General features: G+C 46.8%; 1 long non-coding RNA gene across 5 annotated transcripts in view; it reads right to left on the reverse strand.

Moving 5' to 3' along the window:
• LOC127913785 (uncharacterized) overlaps positions 1 to 2249 on the reverse strand; it is a 304311-nt gene extending 302062 nt beyond the window's left edge. For all 5 annotated transcript variants that reach the window (XR_008086670.1, XR_008086671.1, XR_008086668.1 and 2 more), the window contains exon 1: positions 2011 to 2249. This is a non-coding gene — a long non-coding RNA (uncharacterized LOC127913785). The remainder of the gene's footprint in view (positions 1 to 2010) is intronic.
• Positions 2250 to 12500: the final 10251 nt, after the last annotated feature.

The raw sequence follows: 12500 nt of genomic DNA on the forward strand, positions 1-12500 counted from the left end.
CCTTGCCTGAGTCTGGTCTTGCCTCATAGTAAAACAGTACACTACTTACCCCTGTGGCGCTCTCCCTCCTCCCCTCCGTAACCTCCATCTCTATTCCTCCCCAAGCTGTTCTCTTCAGTGTTGTAAGGACTCTGGTATTGCCTCAGAACCAGGCCAAGAGGACATTATGTTCTCTTGTAATAGCCAGACATTATTTGCCATGTTGTTTTTGGCCTGGCTCTCTTGCGCTTTCCAGTTGGTGTCCAGTTTTTTAAACGTTTTTGTTCGTGTTAAATGTAACCTTTATTTAAGTCAGTTAAGAACAAATTCTTATTTTCAATGACGGCCTAGGAACAGTGGGTTAACTGGCCTAGGAACAGTGGGTTAACTGGCCTAGGAACAGTGGGTTAACTGGCCTAGGAACAGTGGGTTAACTGGCCTAGGAACAGTGGGTTAACTGCCTGTTCAGGGGCAGAACGACAGATTTGTACCTTGTCAGCTCAGATGATTCGATCCAACAACCTTTAGGTTACGAGTCCAACACCCCATATGGAGCTCAGCCGACTCCGTCCATGACCGAGCCAACGGGCGTCCTCGGCACATGACCGAGCCAACGGGCGTCCTCGGCACATGACCGAGCCAACGGGCGTCCTCGGCACATGACCGAGCCAACGGGCGTCCTCGGCACATGACCGAGCCAACGGTGTCCTCGGCACATGACCGGGCCAACAGGCGTCCTCGGCACATGACCGAGCTCCACACGGGGCGGAGTCCACTGGGCTCCATATTGCATCATCGGGGCCACACTGCCCCCCAGGACATCTACAGCACCAGGTGTAACAGGAAGGACAGAAATAAGAAATATCAGAACGAGCAATGTCAGACTATAACTAATATATATATATTATATGTGGGCACCCCTTCAAAACTGGTGGATTGGACTGTTTCAGCCACAGCCACAGCTGACCAGGTGACAGCTGACCAGGTGACAGGTGTACACAACCGGAGCTTAGTGATGAGCTTGGAGGGCACAATGGTGTTGAATGCTGAGCTGTAGTAATAAATATAGGTATTTCTCTTGTCCAGAGGTCCAGGAGGGACAAGGCAGTGTTTACTAGGAGTTGGTTTTGTCCAGGAGGGACAAGACAGTGTTTACTAGGAGTTGGTTTTGTCCAGGAGGGACAAGGCAGTGTTTTCTAGGAGTTGGTTTTGTCCAGGAGGGACAAGGCAGTGTTTACTAGGAGTTGGTTTTGTCCAAGAGGGACAAGACAGTGTTTACTAGGAGTTGGTTTTGTCCAGGAGGGACAAGGCAGTGTTTACTAGGAGTTGGTTTTGTCCAGGAGGGACAAGACAGTGTTTACTAGGAGTTGGTTTTGTCCAGGAGGGACAAGACAGTGTTTACTAGGAGTTGGTTTTGTCCAGGAGGGACAAGGCAGTGTTTACTAGGAGTTGGTTTTGTCCAGGAGGGACAAGACAGTGTTTACTAGGAGTTGGTTTTGTCCAGGAGGGACAAGACAGTGTTTTCTAGGAGTTGGTTTTGTTCTCAACTCATAGTAAACTCAGATCTTTCCAGAACTTTCTGACAGAAATTGTAGAACTGTTGCTTGTTGAATTTTGGCCCTTAACTACTTCCTGTTGCGCGGCGCAAGTTTTTTGTTTTGATTGTAGTGAGAGCTGTCTATGCCAAAAAGCTAAACTTGCGCAACAGGAAAATAAATCTGATTGTGGGTTGCTGTAAAATCTCTAGCTAGAATAGCCATCTGTGAGACACAATAATAGCTACATCCATGTATTGTTGGCAAGCTACCAGAGCTGCTCTCTGTGCAAACAACCATTATTGCTTTATACCCCTAAAAGGGTGATGCGATGGCCCAATTTGAATTAACATTTATTTAACGAGGCAAGAACAAATTCTTGGCCTAGGAACAGAGGGTTAACTGCCTTGTTCAGGGGCAGAACGACCTTGTCAGCTCTGGGATTTGATCCAACAACCTTTCGGTTACTGGCCCAACGCTCTAACCACTAGGCTACCTGCCACCTCTACACTCTAACCACTAGGCTACCTGCCACCTCTACACTCTAACCACTAGGCTACCTGCCACCTCTACACTCTAACCACTAGGCTACCTGCCACCTCTACACTCTAACCACTAGGCTACCTGCCACCTCTACGCTCTAACCACTAGGCTACCTGCCACCTCTACACTCTAACCACTAGGCTACCTGCCACCTCTACACTCTAACCACTAGGCTACCTGCCACCTCTACACTCTAACTGTCCTGATAACTGTCCTGGTTACAGTCCTGATAACTGTCCTGGTAACTGTCCTGGTAACTGTCCTGGTAACTGTCCTGGTTACTGTCCTGGTTACAGTCCTGATAACTGTCCTGGTAACTGTCCTGGTTACTGTCCTGGTTACAGTCCTGGTTACTGTCCTGGTTACAGTCCTGATAACTGTCCTGGTTACAGTCCTGATAACTGTCCTGGTTACAGTCCTGATAACTGTCCTGATAACTGTTCTGGTTACTGTCCTGATAACTGTCCTGGTTACAGTCCTGGTTACTGTCCTGATAACTGTCCTGGTTACTGTCCTGGTTACTGTCCTGATAACTGTCCTGGTTACTGCCCTGATAACTGTCCTGGTTACAGTCCTGGTTACAGTCCTGATAACTGTCCTGGTTACTGTCCTGATAACTGTCCTGGTTACTGTCCTGGTTACTGTCCTGATAACTGTCCTGGTAACTGTCCTGGTTACCTGTGTCCAGTCTCAATGTCAACAGTGAAGAGGCGACTCCGGGATGCTGGCCTTCTAGGCAGAGTTCCTCTGTCCAGTCTCAATGTCAACAGTGAAGAGGAGACTCCGGGACGCTGGCCTTCTAGGCAGAGTTCCTCTGTCCAGTGTCTGTGTTCTTTTGCCCACAAAGATGTGGCTTTTACTTTGTAACTCTGCCTAGAAGGCCAGAATCCCGGAGTCACCTCCGCTCTTGACGTTGAGACTGGTGTTTTGCGGGTACTATTTAATGAAGCTGCCAGTTGAGAACTTGTGAGGCGTCTGTTTCTGAAACTAGACACACTAATGTACTTGTCTGCTTGCTCAGTTGTGCACTGGGGCCTCCCACTCTTTCTATTCTAGTTAGAGCCAGGTTGCACTGTTCTGTGAAGGGAGTAGTACACAGCGCTGTACGAGATCAATGGCAATTTCTCTCATGGAATAGCCTTCATTTCTCAGAACAATAATAGACTGACGAGTTTCAGAAGAAAGGTCTTTGTTTCTCGCCATTTTGAGCCTGTAATCGATCCCACAATTGCTGATGCTCCAGATACTCAACAAGTCTAAAGAAGGACAGATTTATTGCTTCTTTAAATCAGAACAACTGTTTTAAGCTGTGCTCACATAATTGCAAAAGGCTTTTCTAATGATCAATTAGCCTTTTAAAATGATGAACTTGGATTAGTTAACACAACGTGCCGTTGTAACACAGGAGTGATGGTTGCTGATAATGGGCCTCTGTTCACCAATGTAGATACTCCATTTTTTTTAAATCAGCCGTTTCCAGCTACAATAGTCATTTACAACATTAACAATGTCTACACTGTATTTCTGATCAATTTGATGTCATTTTAATGGACAAAAAACAATTAAATGTCTAAGCGACCACAAACTTTTTAACGGTAGTGTGTATATGTATACAAAATATATATAAACCTTTATTTAACTCGGCAAGTCAGTTAATTAAGAACAAATTGTTATTTACAATGGCGGTAAACCCTAACGACGATGGGTCAATTGTGTGCCGCCCTATAGGAGTCCCAATCACGGACAGTTGGAAAACAGCCTGGAATCGAACCAGAGTCTGTAGTGACGTACATATACTCATCAGGGTCTTGTGTGGGGTAGAATGATTACCTTGATGAAGCAACTTGAAGCCGTTCCTACAGCTCAGGCAGCCAGGCACATCCCAGCCATGATGACCAGCTGTGTGCAAACAATGGCTGTGTGCTTTGGAACAGTATACCCAGCCTGGTCTCAGAGCATTTCGTATTATTCTGTAAGAAAATCCGAGACTCCGTTTAGTATGATACGTTACATTTCATATGGTATGTATTCATTTGTGGATGTCCATCACCTATTTTGTATAATATGTTACATGTTACATATTTGCAAAACGTACAATATGCTACAAATTTGCAAAACATACTTTATTTTACAAATTCTAGCTTGATGGCTAACATTGGCCAGCTGGGTAATATTAGCTCGGCTATGGGTTAAGTTTAGGGTTAAGTTTAGGAGCTAGGTTAAAGGGTTCGGTGAAGGGTTAAGGTTAGGGGAAGGGTTTGCTAAAATTCAAAGTAGTTGCAAAGTTGCTTAAATTCTAAAGTTGTCTTTGATGAGATTTGAACACACCCACCCCCCTTCCCCGACCAATCACCCTACATTTGTGTAACCATCTGTCTTATGTAGCCATACCAAACGTAACATATCATACTAAATTCGTTGGGGGATTTACGTTTACAATGTTACGTCTAGTCTATGACACCAGGCTGGTATACCAGGGTGCGTGACTGCAGTCACGTAGAGCTGTCGGTCCAACAGAGAATGAACCAGTACTCTACTTCCTACAGATGAATCCTCAGCATCTCTCCTTCATGCACTGAAGTAGAATCATGAAAGAATAGGAAATGACAGAGAAAAAAATTGCTGATATTCATTGGCCAACAAAAGGGAGGAAAGTAATTGGATATGTGTAATGTAAAAGCCTATTGGGTTTTATTTCAAAATGAAAAGTTTGGGTGCCTTTAGCCTAGATGGTAAATAGTTCGTCTGAACGGGCATCTCTTCAGGCAAAGCGGGTATACTTTTTGGACAATATACTGACGCGTTAAATTGCATGTGAGCCACTGCCCTCGGATACAATATAACAACTGCTGTAAACAATGTAGCGTCAATCACACCGCTAATTTTGCTGGAACGAGAAGATAACTGGGGATTCTGTCTATACACAGAACATAATCCAAAATACAACGAGTATCATTTAAACCTGCGAATTATGAACCAAAGTCCTTTACTCGCCTTCTTACATGGAAAACCACCACGTTTCAGATGGGTATTTTAAAACTATTTAGTTAACGGGATAGCGCAACACAGATGTCTCTTCTACTACCGGTTATTCATCGTTACCGGGTTTACGTCAGTTTGGGATTTTGTTGAATTCCCTTCCTTCGATGTACGATACTATTTCCGTTCTTTTAAATGAAACCAAAGACAGTAGAACAATACTGAAATGTTAGTGTGGATGGAAAAGGTCCACACTAAGGAAGTACAGAGAGGACGTATAAACAAAATAAAAGATTCCCTCATTATGTTCCAGATCGCAACTTATTTATCTCATGATGCAGGTAGTCTAGTGGTTAGAGCAGGTAGCCTAGTGGTGAGAGCAGGTAGCCTAGTGGTTAGAGCAGGTAGCCTAGTGGTGAGAGCAGGTAGTCTAGTGGTGAGAGCAGGTAGCCTAGTGGTTAGAGCAGGTAGCCTAGTGGTTAGAGCAGGTAGCCTAGTGGTTAGAGGCAGGTAGCCTAGTGGTTAGAGCAGACCAGGTAACCTAGTGGTGAGAGCAGGTAGCCTAGTGGTGAGAGCAGGTAGCCTAGTGGTGAGAGGCAGGTAGCCTAATGGTGAGAGGCAGGTAGCCTAGTGGTTAGAGCAGGTAGCCTAGTGGTCAGAGCAGGTAGCCTAGTGGTGAGAGGCAGGTAGCCTAGTGGTGAGAGCAGGTAGCCTAGTGGTTAGAGCAGGTAGCCTAGTGGTTAGAGCAGGTAGCCTAGTGGTGAGAGGCAGGTAGCCTAGTGGTTAGAGCAGGTAGCCTAGTGGTTAGAGCAGGTAGCCTACTGGTGAGAGCAGGTAGCCTAGTGGTTAGAGCAGGTAGCCTACTGGTGAGAGCAGGTAGCCTAGTGGTGAGAGCAGGTAGCCTAGTGGTGAGAGCAGGTAACCTAGTGGTGAGAGCAGGTAGCCTAGTGGTGAGAGCAGGTAGCCTAGTGGTGAGAGGCAGGTAGCCTAGTGGTGAGAGCAGGTAGCCTAGTGGTTAGAGCAGGTAGCCTAGTGGTTAGAGCAGGTAGCCTAGTGGTGAGAGCAGGTAGCCTAGTGGTTAGAGCAGGTAGCCTAGTGGTTAGAGCAGGTAGCCTAGTGGTGAGAGGCAGGTAGCCTAGTGGTTAGAGCAGGTAGCCTAGTGGTTAGAGCAGGTAGCCTAATGGTTAGAGCAGGTAGCCTACTGGTGAGAGCAGGTAGCCTAGTGGTTAGAGCAGGTAGCCTACTGGTTAGAGCAGGTAGCCTAATGGTGAGAGCAGGTAGCCTAGTGGTGAGAGCAGGTAGCCTAGTGGTAAGAGCAGGTAGCCTAATGGTGAGAGCAGGTAGCCTAATGGTTAGAGCAGGTAGCCTAGTGGTTAGAGCAGGTAGCCTAGTGGTGAGAGCAGGTAGCCTAGTGGTTAGAGCAGGTAGCCTAGTGGTGAGAGCAGGTAGCCTAGTGGTGAGAGCAGGTAGCCTAGTGGTTAGAGCAGGTAGCCTAGTGGTTAGAGCAGGTAGCCTAGTGGTGAGAGCAGGTAGCCTAGTGGTTAGAGCAGGTAGCCTAGTGGTTAGAGCAGGTAGCCTAGTGGTTAGAGCAGGTAGCCTAATGGTTAGAGCAGGTAGCCTACTGGTGAGAGCAGGTAGCCTACTGGTTAGAGCAGGTAGCCTAATGGTGAGATTGGTGATTCTGTTGAACCAGAACCCTCCTCCACACAATGGCAGATTGGTGATTCTGTTGAACCAGAACCCTCGTCCACACAATGGCAGATTGGTGATTCTGTTGAACCAGAACCCTCGCCCACACAATGGCAGATTGGTGATTCTGTTGAACCAGAACCCTCGTCCTGCATAACATCTGGGGCAGGAATTAGTGAGAGTCCAACACACACACGCGTTGAAGCCTACTGGATCTATTGTGTTTGTTGTGCTGTGAGTTACTGCCCCAAATATCAAGACTGTAGAAAAATGGAACAGCAGCACAGACTAACTCTGTACAGTTATTATGTTTGATGTTCAGGCTCAAGACCTTTTTGAAACGAAACTGACACATTCCTTATCTAAATATAATCAATTGAATTCAACCGTAAAGCCTCCTCTTGTGTCATATTCACAAAACAAAACAAAAATAATATCTGAGTCCATCTGACCACGGTCACAGCTCAGACTACTGTCACGCCCTGACCGTAGAGAGCTTTTTAATGTCTCTATTTTAGTTTGGTCAGGGTGTGACTACGGTGGGCGTTCTATGTTCCTTTTAGTTTGGTCAGGGTGTGACTACGGTGGGCGTTCTATGTTCCTTTTAGTTTGGTCAGGGTGTGATTGGGGTGGGCATTCTATGTTCCTTTTAGTTTGGTCAGGGTGTGACTACGGTGGGCATTCTATGTTCCTTTTAGTTTGGTCAGGGTGTGACTACGGTGGACGTTCTATGTTCCTTTTAGTTTGGTCAGGGTGTGACTACGGTGGGCGTTCTATGTTCCTTTTAGTTTGGTCAGGGTGTGACTACGGTGGGCATTCTATGTTCCTTTTAGTTTGGTCAGGGTGTGACTACGGTGGGCATTCTATGTTCCTTTTAGTTTGGTCAGGGTGTGACTACGGTGGGCATTCTATGTTCCTTTTAGTTTGGTCAGGGTGTGATTGGGGTTCCTTTTGGGCATTCTATGTTCCTGTTTTTTATGTTTTCAGGGTGTGTATTTCTATGTTTTGGTTTGGTCAGGTGTGACTACGGTGGGGTTGTTCCTTTTAGTTTGATTGAGAACCATACTTTAGTTTGGCAGCCTGGGGTATGTTCCTTTTGTTTGGAGGGTGTGAACGTTCTATGTTCCTTTTAGTTTTAGGTGTGCCTGGTTGTTCTTTTAGTTTGGTCTGATTGAGAACCATGTTCCTTTTAGTTTGGTAGGGTGTGACCTGGGCATTCTATGTCCTTTGTTTGAGGGTGTGAACCATGTTCCTTTTAGTTTGGTCAGGGTGTTACGGTGGGCATTCTATGTTCCTTTTAGTTTGGTCAGGGTGTCTGATTGAGAACTTTTAGTTTGGTCAGCCTGGCATTCTATGTTCCTTTTAGTTTGAGGGTGTGAACCATACTTTTAGTTTGGTAGGGTGTGCCTGGCATTCTATGTCTTTAGTTTGAGAATCATGTTCCTTTTAGTTTGGTAGCCTGGTTGTCTTTTTCTATGTTTTTGATTGAGAACCATACTTCAGGTAGCCTGGTTGTCTCTGATTGAGAACCATACTTAGGTAGCCTGGTTGTCTCTGATTGAGAACCATACTTAGGTAGCCTGGTTGTCTCTGATTGAGAACCATAGTTAGGTAGCCTGGTTGTCTCTGATTGAGAACCATACTTAGGTAGCCTGGTTGTCTCTGATTGAGAACCATAGTTAGGTAGCCTGGTTGTCTCTGATTGAGAACCATACTTAGGTAGCCTGGTTGTCTCTGATTGAGAACCATACTTAGGTAGCCTGGTTGTCTCTGATTGAGAACCATACTTAGGTAGCCTGGTTGTCTCTGATTGAGAACCATACTTAGGTAGCCTGGTTGTCCCTGATTGAGAACCATACTTAGGTAGCCTGGTTGTCCCTGATTGAGAACCATACTTAGGTAGCCTGGTTGTCCCTGATTGAGAACCATACTTAGGTAGCCTGGTTGTCTCTGATTGAGAACCATAGTTAGGTAGCCTGGTTGTCTCTGATTGAGAACCATAGTTAGGTAGCCTGGTTGTCTCTGATTGAGAACCATACTTAGGTAGCCTGGTTGTCTCTGATTGAGAACCATAGTTAGGTAGCCTGGTAGTCCCTGATTGAGAACCATAGTTAGGTAGCCTGGTTGTCTCTGATTGAGAACCATACTTAGGTAGCCTGGTTGTCTCTGATTGAGAACCATAGTTAGGTAGCCTGGTTGTCTCTGATTGAGAACCATACTTAGGTAGCCTGGTTGTCTCTGATTGAGAACCATAGTTAGGTAGCCTGGTAGTCCCTGATTGAGAACCATAGTTAGGTAGCCTGGTTGTCTCTGATTGAGAACCATACTTAGGTAGCCTGGTTGTCTCTGATTGAGAACCATACTTAGGTAGCCTGGTTGTCTCTGATTGAGAACCATAGTTAGGTAGCCTGGTTGTCTCTGATTGAGAACCATAGTTAGGTAGCCTGGTTGTCTCTGATTGAGAACCATACTTAGGTAGCCTGGTTGTCCCTGATTGAGAACCATAGTTAGGTAGCCTGGTTGTCTCTGATTGAGAACCATAGTTAGGTAGCCTGGTTGTCTCTGATTGAGAACCATACTTAGGCAGCCTGGTTGTCCCTGATTGAGAACCATAGTTAGGTAGCCTGGTTGTCTCTGATTGAGAACCATAGTTAGGTAGCCTGGTTGTCTCTGATTGAGAACCATACTTAGGCAGCCTGGTTGTCCCTGATTGAGAACCATAGTTAGGTAGCCTGGTTGTCCCTGATTAAGAACCATAGTTAGGGAGCCTGGTTGTCTCTGATTGAGAAGCATACTTAGGTAGCCTGGTTGTCTCTGATTGAGAACCATACTTAGGGAGCCTGGTTGTCTCTGATTGAGAACCATACTTAGGTAGCCTGGTTGTCTCTGATTGAGAACCATAGTTAGGGAGCCTGGTTGTCTCTGATTGAGAATCATACTTAGGGAGCCTGGTTGTCTCTGATTGAGAACCATACTTAGGGAGCCTTTTCCCACAGGGGTTTTTGTGGGTAGTTATTTTCTGTATCAGTGTTTGCACCTTATGGGACTGTTTCGGTTTCATTTATTCTCTTGTTATTTTCTATTAGTGTTCAGTTCAATAAACAAACAAACTTTGGTCTGACGACTCTTCCTCGTCCGACGACGAAAGCCGCTACGACTACGGAGAGCACCGTGAGAAAGATACGACCATCTACTGTTATGACGTTGTGTTGTTCATTATCATCAAATAGTCAGTTGAATTATGGAAAACGTCATGTTCACAAAACCAAAAAGAAATGACTTCTGGGATCACGTCAGCTGACTGTGAGAAAATCCTTTGACCACATCCTGCTACTGTTAGGATATTGTTGTCTTGTGATTCTGTGGTTGAGGAGAAATCTGTCCTGGGAGGCCCCTTCTCACAGCCTCTATGGGTAGGCCCCTTCTCACAGCCTCTATGGGTAGGCCCCTTCTCACAGCCTCTATGGGTAGGCCCCTTCTCACAGCCTCTATGGGTAGGCCCCTTCTCACAGCCTCTATGGGTAGGCCCCTTCACTCACAGCCTCTATGGGTAGGCCCCTTCTCACAGCCTCTATGGGTAGGCCCCTTCACTCACAGCCTCTATGGGTAGGCCCCTTCTCACAGCCTCTATGGGTAGGCCCTTCACACAGCCCCTATGGGTAGGCCCCTTCACTCACAGCCTCTATGGGTAGGCCCCTTCACTCACAGCCTCTATGGGTAGGCCCCTTCACTCACAGCCTCTATGGGTAGGCCCCTTCACTCACAGCCTCTATGGGTAGACCCCTTCACTCACAGCCTCTATGGGTAGGCCCCTTCTCACAGCCTCTATGGGTAGGCCCCTTCTCACAGCCTCTATGGGTAGACCCCTTCACTCACAGCCTCTATGGGTAGGCCCCTTCTCACAGCCTCTATGGGTAGGCCCCTTCTCACAGCCTCTATGGGTAGGCCCCTTCACTCACAGCCTCTATGGGTAGGCCCCTTCACTTACAGCCTCTATGGGTAGGCCCCTTCACTCACAGCCTCTATGGGTAGGCCCCTTCTCACAGCCTCTATGGGTAGGCCCCTTCACTCACAGCCTCTATGGGTAGGCCCCTTCTCACAGCCTCTATGGGTAGGCCCCTTCTCACAGCCTCTATGGGTAGGCCCCTTCTCACAGCCTCTATGGGTAGGCCCCTTCACTCACAGCCTCTATGGGTAGGCCCCTTCACTCACAGCCTCTATGGGTAGGCCCCTTCACTCACAGCCTCTATGGGTAGGCCCCTTCACTCACAGCCTCTATGGGTAGGCCCCTTCTCACAGCCTCTATGGGTAGGCCCCTTCACTCACAGCCTCTATGGGTAGGCCCCTTCACTCACAGTCTCTATGGGTAGGCCCCTTCACTCACAGCCTCTATGGGTAGGCCCCTTCACTCACAGCCTCTATGGGTAGGCCCCTTCTCACAGCCTCTATGGGTAGGCCCCTTCACTCACAGCCTCTATGGGTAGGCCCCTTCTCACAGCCTCTATGGGTAGGCCCCTTCACTCACAGTCTCTATGGGTAGGCCCCTTCACTCACAGCCTCTATGGGTAGGCCCCTTCACTCACAGCCTCTTATGGCAAAATGAAGAAGTCCTCTTTTGTGTGTGTGATTGATTGGTCAATAAAAGTAGCAAAGGACAGAAATGTAGGTATTGTTGGCTAAGCTGCACGTGAATGAGTCTATGAAGTGTATTGTATTGATATGTGTGTATAATAATATCTCTATACCTACATATCTAGCGCTGGAAACCCACAGAAGAACTGCTGCGTGTGTAAACCGACATCTAATAGAAATGGTCCCGTTCATTATCTAAAAAAAAAAAACTATTAAATTCAACAACAAAGCCTCTTCATATCTACAAGACTAAACTAAAGAAAAACCTCAGGGGAGGGGGGGGGGGTCATCACCACACAGAAACTGTGAGAAAGAGAAAATCATTTGACCACAACCCGGTGCTGTTATGACAACTACGTCCTAAATAGCAGAGGCCTATGGGCTCTAGTGCACTATATAGGGAATAGGTCTACCATAAGGCTCTGGGCTAAAGTAGTGCACTATATAGGGAAAAGGTCTACCATAGGGCTCTGGGCTAAAGTAGTGCACTATATAGGGAAAAGGTCTACCATAGGGCTCTGGGCTAAAGTAGTGCACTATATAGGGAAAAGGATGCAATATTTAGGATGTACCCATGGTGTTGTGATGCTGTGGTTAGCAGAAGCCTGGGTATAGCCATGTGTTTTCCCACCCACTCACCGGGCTGTTGCCCGGGGCGATGGTGACGGTAAATGAACAGGGATGACCGTAGTGACAGCTACACAGAGTCTGTGTCACAAATGGTAGACCTAATTCCCTATATAGTGCACTACTTTAGACCAGAGCCCTATTCCCTATATAGTGCACTACTTTAGCCCAGAGCCCTATATAACCCTATTCCCTATATAGTGCACTACATTAGACCAGAGCCCTATTCCCTTTATAGTGCACTACTTTAGCCCAGAGCCCTATGGTAGACCTATTCCCTATATAGTGCACTACTTTAGCCCAGAGCCCTATGGTAGACCTATTCCCTATATAGTGCACTACTTTAGCCCAGAGCCCTATCGAACCCTATTCCCTTTATAGTGCACTTCTTTAGCCCGGGGCCCTATGGTAGACCTATTCCCTATATAGTGCACTTCTTTAGCCCGGGGCCCTATGGTAGACCTATTCCCTATATAGTGCACTTCTTTAGCCCGGGGCCCTATGGTAGACCTATTC

Source organism: Oncorhynchus keta, chromosome 30, assembly GCF_023373465.1.
Source record: "Oncorhynchus keta strain PuntledgeMale-10-30-2019 chromosome 30, Oket_V2, whole genome shotgun sequence".
Taxonomy (NCBI): domain Eukaryota; kingdom Metazoa; phylum Chordata; class Actinopteri; order Salmoniformes; family Salmonidae; genus Oncorhynchus; species Oncorhynchus keta.